Below are 6,675 nucleotides of genomic sequence, written 5' to 3'. Positions count from 1 at the left end.
CATTGTATAGACATTTTCTATACAATGAGCTATTAAAACTTTTAAAAGTGAAATCTGGAGCTACTTCTTCACCAGGCAACAACAAAGTTGTGTAACAAATGCCTTAAAACTCCAGCTTTGGATTGGACATTTTGGCCTTATTCATAATGAAAATAACTTCATCTTATGGCTTAATTTATCACAGAAATTCTTGGTTGAGCATGTAAACACAGGTGAAAAAACGAACATCAGTAATATAGGTACAAATTAAAGAGACAAAATGTCAGCTCAGATGAGGTAATGTACCAATTACTAGAATAAAAAGTACAGAGATAATGGGAATAAATCTCAGAACCAGAAGACAAAATGAAAACCAAGAGCATCCCCACTCTTCAAGAAAAAAACCCAAAATTGCAGCAGATATACTGTGAAGTGAAGTATGAAGTTATGTAAATACAGAAGCAAAAGAAGGGAGCATTTTATTGTGAATGAGTTGAGCAAAATTAAGTTTGGAAGACAAAGTGTGAATTTCTAAATCATTCCATAGGTGTGTGCTTTTCTCAGGTGCAGAGGACGTACATCTCTTTGGGCTGTGCATGCATCTTTATTTCATGCACCAGTTGACCTGGATGTACAAGAAGGATGCAGCTTCTGCTGCTTAAAATTGCATTACACACCACAATATCTGCCTGATGGGAGAATGGCAGTAGGGGATCAGGCAAAGAGACATGCAGAGGATTCAAGTCCTCTGGCAGCATTTTGTTAAATATCCTTCTGTCTTTTTCAAAGGGGGAACATAAGGTATGTTCTCAGAAATTCAGTCTGAGGCATTGGGAAAGGGGTCTGCACTTTCTAGTAGGGAACGTCAATATGAAGCTGTCTGAAGATGAAAAGTGACAGGTGTGATCACTCAGTGTCCAGAAACGGCCACGCTGCACCTTGCATGGAATTCTCTGCAGCAGCCCACACGTGTCCGGCACTCTGCACATGAGGAATACGGAAACCAGGGTGGATCAGGAGCAAAGGTTTTTCCCTTCTCATGCCACCACATGGGACACCACAGCTGCTCTCACCCTTCCCAGAGAATGGGTATTAAACTCCTCTGCTCCTAACTGAATTACTGCCTTCCCTGTCACGCTGAAGTGCTGCTGCAGTGCAGCTTGGAGCTGGAGCTGGAATGGTCTCTCTTTCTTACAGGCTAAGATGGCTTTGGCTGCATGGCTGCAAAATGAAAATCTATTCTTTAGGAACGGGAAATGTGTAATGAGGAGAAAAAAAGAGAGTCCTCCTGTGGACATGATTTTCTGAGCCTGAGAGAGTTTTCAGCCTGTCAGTGCCTGATCTGTTTCCCAAGGGAAAGTCTTTTGGGAAACTCTTCTCTCTCAAGGACTGTTTTGTAAATAGGTTTGGTTCTCAAAACAATGTTGTACAGATGTCTGAGTGTGTTTTTCTCTTGTTCCACCAATGGGACAAGAGAGGTGTTGTTCCTTTTACAAATCATGTTAACCTCTATTGGAACACCTTTTAAAAGGGGTTGAAGACCCTGAAATAAAGGCTTCTGCCTCCTTGGGATGAAAACCTCTGCTGCTGTGATTTTGAATCCATGCTTCTATTTTATGTGCTCTAGCGACATCCTCCTGCCTGTGTTTAGGAACTGTGGGCATGAATGTACATATAATTATATAATCATGCTGTGTTTCTAAACGGGACTGCCTCAATCTGCAGTTCCACCACTGAATATCCCACTGCACCTGAAATGATTCCAGCCTGTGGGGGGACTGGAGATGAAAGCCCCTGCATCTACAAAGTGAAGAAACAACTTTAACCCTTCCAACTCACAAGTCTGTCATGCTTCTTGGAAACAATAGGCAGAAAATGATGCTACCTTAATTTCTTCCTGTTTTACAAAAGATGAATGCAATATTTAAGTCATCAACTATCACTGAAATTTTATTTTTGTCTGAAGAGACTTGTGGATTTCCTCTGCAGTGGATATCCTCAGTCCAAATCAGGGACTGGGTGGAGATCACAGTTCCCTCATGGCCATTCCCTATGGAAACTAGGATGTGCTCAGTAGATGATGCCTGCATGTGGCAGGACCAGCCCCAAAATACAGCACAGAGGGGGTTATGTCTTCAAGTTTCATAGTAGGTGAGACATCCAACTATTTTTCCCAAGATGAGGTCCCAGACACAATATAAATTATTATGGAATATCTATGCCTTCAGTTCAGAATCATGACTTGTTTATGAGTGGGATGCTTTGCAAAACATTCTTGAAAAATAGGTTTGCCTATTCTCCCTCCCTTTCCCTAGATTTTAGCAATATTTCTTCTCCATAACTTTCTAATCTGTTTTTCTCACCTTCACCTGAAAGGTGACTTCTTTGGAGGGATGAATGATGAGATCTCTGCAGTGTCTGAAGACAAATCTGGATGAAAGATGCTGCAGGAATGCAAGTCATTACCAGTACTCTGTTTCTCTGCATTGTGGTGTGTTTAGCCCTATTATATTCTCTTTTTTCTTTGCCAGCTATTTGCATATGTGAGCTCTTCTTTCAGTCCTATCCCTCCTCTCTGCTTGTGTTTACTCTGCAATCTTATCAGTCAAGCAATCAAGCAATCAGTCAATCAATCTTTTTCATTAGTCATTACCTACATAAAAATGCACTATGTTTCTTGGTGATTTAAAGTAATATTAGTAAGGAAAACTCTCTGTGGTCCACAAGAGAAAATCCTTTGGTATCATGTGGAATCCTGAGATTGGTTACAGCAAAGAGAGAAATGTATCAGTGTCATACAGATGGAATGAGGATGCCACCTACAACCAGAATCTCCACATTAATATTTGGCTTTCTTTTAAAATTTTTCAGATGACTAAAGATTGTTGTTGCTGTTGAAGCTCCAGTTCTGTACCCAACACAAAAAGCTTGCTCAAGATGTAATGGGCAGCATACAGAGCAGTAGATCTCAACCTGATTTTTAAGGACCCTCATTTGAAAGGAGGCTTCATTAGTTCTCACCATAACAGTTAGAACTATTTCTGCATCCTAATCCAATGATGGAGATTTGTTAGCAGCAGAACCAATAAATTCACTATTAGTGAATAGTGAATTTACCAGTATTCAGTTTAAAACAAGATCCATGGTAGTCACCAAACCCACACTATTCCTTCCCAGAGGGACTTATTAAACACTTTTTTCCTATCTCCCACATCCACAAATCAGTCTTGTGAGGTTATTCCTTGAAAAATGTTCTATTTCTTCCTGTTTTGGCATTTAGGCTCAATGCAGAGATCTTAATTACCTTCCATCAATAGTTTGTTTAGTATTCTAAAAACTTGTAAATATGATAATGAAGGCTTAGAATGGAGGCGAGAAGAAAAATATGTAAGAGAAATATACTTTTCGTCAACTCTAAGTGTTTTTCATCACCTACTTTCAATACATAGTGCAGCATTGTTGATGGAAAAACTCTGAATTACTCCGTTGGCTCTGCATCACAAGACATGTTAAGAATTTATGGCTACACACAGCCCCTTAATCTGCCCTAAATTTGGACAAGCCATCAAGCATTCCTGAAGATATCTCCCTTTGGAAAGATGAGGAAAGCAGAACCTAACTTTACCTCTAAAAACATGGACACACACACACATTTACCAGCTGTGGAGGAGGTGAGCTGGAAGGTGCAGGCTGGAAGGCGCAGGCTGGAAGGTAAGAGGTAGCAGTACATACATTTTCTTGTTGTGCTGAAGAATAGTTTTTCCTACACTGGATTAGATGTACTTTTTAATGCAGCCATATCCCTCTTCCCCCTTGCCTTCTTATTAAGCAGTTTATTTGGGTTTTGGTGAATTATCAAAAGGGAAAACTTATTAAATTAAAATGCTGTCACAAACAGATGATTGCTTTAAAGCTTTCTTTCAATCCATTTCATCCAGACAAAACCAAAACAAAAGCAGGAGGGAAAATAAGCCACTTTCCCCACTTTCCTCAGGATCAGTGTTCCCCATTTTGGCCTCCTCACAGGTTTTCCTGGCCTTTTCCGAGTGTTTCACACTGGTCACTGCTGGAAAGATTGTGCTGCACCAGACAAATGACTGGGAGGATGCACTATGGCAGCTCCCATGCTCCTAAGTGATACATTCAGAATAGGAGCAGGAACTCTTGCACTCACAAATAAGACTTTAGACCAATAGAAAATTCATTTTAATCATACTGCTCATTTCTCCTTGCTAAAAAACACCTCTTGCCCTTAATCTACCCTGAAAAGTTACATATTTATTAAGATTTTAATAATTCTTTTTGTATTAAAAAGCTCCAATTGTACTAGATGACTTTAAATGAAGCTGTGTGCCTCTTAAATTAACAAATTCTGTTCTTTAAGAGGAGGGATGAGCCCTACAAATAATCCCAGGCTCACTTTAGGCACAGTGTGCAGTAGAGTTGGCAGTTTCCTTGTAGCTGCACACAGGTGTGTTCCCTCGGCCCCAGTGATCACTACAGCTCCTGGAAGCATGCACAAACCACTCTCCTGGGTTCTGCTGCACACAATCCCTCCCCTGCACGTGTCCCCTCCACGGGCACAGTTTCACTTGTGCAGGGCAGGGCTCCATTCAGCACCAGGAATACATCCCTGCTTCCCACAGGAAGGAGAGAGCAGGGATGGAGGTAAGCCAGGAGAAGAAAGCACACAAGAAGGTGGAGAAGCAGCTGAGCTGGAGATGCAAGAGAGCTTAGCTGGAAAAGCACAGGAGAAGCCCTTGATACTCCCCTGTACTGTGCTGTGACCTGGAACCAGCATTTCTTACTCTGCCAAGTGCCTGGTGTAAGATGGAAGTTTTATCCCAGTCTTCACTGCAATTATGCCAAAGCATCCCTGACAGAGGAAGGTGTGTGGTTTATAAAACACTGACTGGGACTTGGGTTTAACTGTCCCAAGCAATACAGAGCTTATCAAAACAACAAAAAACAGTCCTGCAAACATCTCATCTGAAAGATTTCATCCTTATAATTACAATTGGAGCTAATGCTTAACCAAGGATTATTTCAGCAGGACTTTCTTTTCTGAACTCTGCAGGAAATCAATTAATTTTATCTGCCTTTTGAAAGAACAAAACTTCAAAGAATAAATAATTTCTGTTTTAATCAATACTACCATTCTGAGAGAGATTTGTAACATAAATAAAAATAGATCCAGAAGCCAATGATACTAGAATAAAATACAGTGTGGCGTTCCACAGCTGCAGGATCAAGTCCAGGGAGGCTACAGTTACTGGTGACCAACATAGGACTCATCTAGATGGGTTTCTGCTTGGTTCATCTCAGGAGACCATTTATTCAACACAGGAACAAACTCAGCTTAAATCCAGAGGCAGAGTGCCACAGAGGCAGGGTAGAGGTTTTATGGGACAGAACCAAGGGTAGAGTTTAAGGTCGGGCTGTAATAGGAACACAGCAAGGGAGAAACCCCAGGGGCACAGAACCAATCCGAACACCCTGGGATGCCACCCTTCGAGGGGTCTGGGATGGGGCAACTCTTTCCAGGCTCACAGGGCACATCCCCCGAGGCAGAGGGATAGAATTTACTTTACCCCGGGCTTTAAAGCCATGCCTCCCACTTTAACAATGATTATCTGAAACTAAATCTTTGCCTCCTGGGTGGAGGTACCTTACAATAGGACAACTGTTTCCTTTCAAAATATTGAGTAAACCTTGTATTACCTGTACATAATAGTCCTCAGTTAGGATAGCTCTTAAATGTTGCTTTCCCCCTTACTTAAATTGAGTAATAAACCTTTCTCTCTTTCATTTCTTGCTTAGAACGCCTCAGAAATGGCACAGATTGCATATTTTCCTGTCCTAACTTTAGGAGCAGCAACCAGGTACAGCAGGACAACTCAAAAAAATCAAAATAGTCATGTATCTACCTTCTGCTAAATGGAATTTTTTAAACCACTTTCTTGTAGCTCCTTTTGAGCACAGTAGCTGCAGAAAATGTCATAACTGACTTTTAGAATGAAACAGGAATGGTCAAGCAGTAGGACAAGGTGATTGCATAAGTTCTATCCAACTGAACTGCTCTAGTCAATCTTCTGGAATCATAAATTGGACTAAAATTTAGGTAGGGTCTAATTACAGGGATCTTATAACTTATTATGAGCACTTAGGATACCTCAATACCAAAACATTTGTATTGGACAAAACAAGGTACTAGTCTGTTGTTTCAGACAAGTAATGTAAACAATGGCATACATAGGAAGATAAAAAGCTCAAAATATGTCACTTTTGCATTGCAGTGCTGTTTTCCAACAGAGAACACACAGAAATAGATTTACAAAGTTCCTAGGAAATATGTATAAAACAGACACATACAGGATATTTAGATTTTGATGCACAAATATAGTTTCAATGCGTATACATACTGCATCTGCCATAAAAAATACCTTTCTTCTACTTTGACTGCAGAAGCATCGTATTTGGCCAAAAACAAAATACTCTTGTTCTTTCACTTCTATGTCATTTATCAAATAAATGAAGATGCCCACTGATCCTTTTGAAAAACAGTAATAGTGACCACAGTAATACTTCCAGAGGCTTAGAACAAAAGTGAACAGACCTGGGGCTTTGAAACACACTCACTTTGTGTACCTCAGTCCCCCTGCCATAAAGTATGATACAGGTACTTTTTAAAATACA

This window comes from Poecile atricapillus, chromosome 8 (genome assembly GCF_030490865.1).
Source record: "Poecile atricapillus isolate bPoeAtr1 chromosome 8, bPoeAtr1.hap1, whole genome shotgun sequence".
NCBI lineage: Eukaryota > Metazoa > Chordata > Aves > Passeriformes > Paridae > Poecile > Poecile atricapillus.
The sequence above is the reverse complement of the archived record's forward strand: the minus strand, read 5'-3'. Positions refer to the sequence as shown.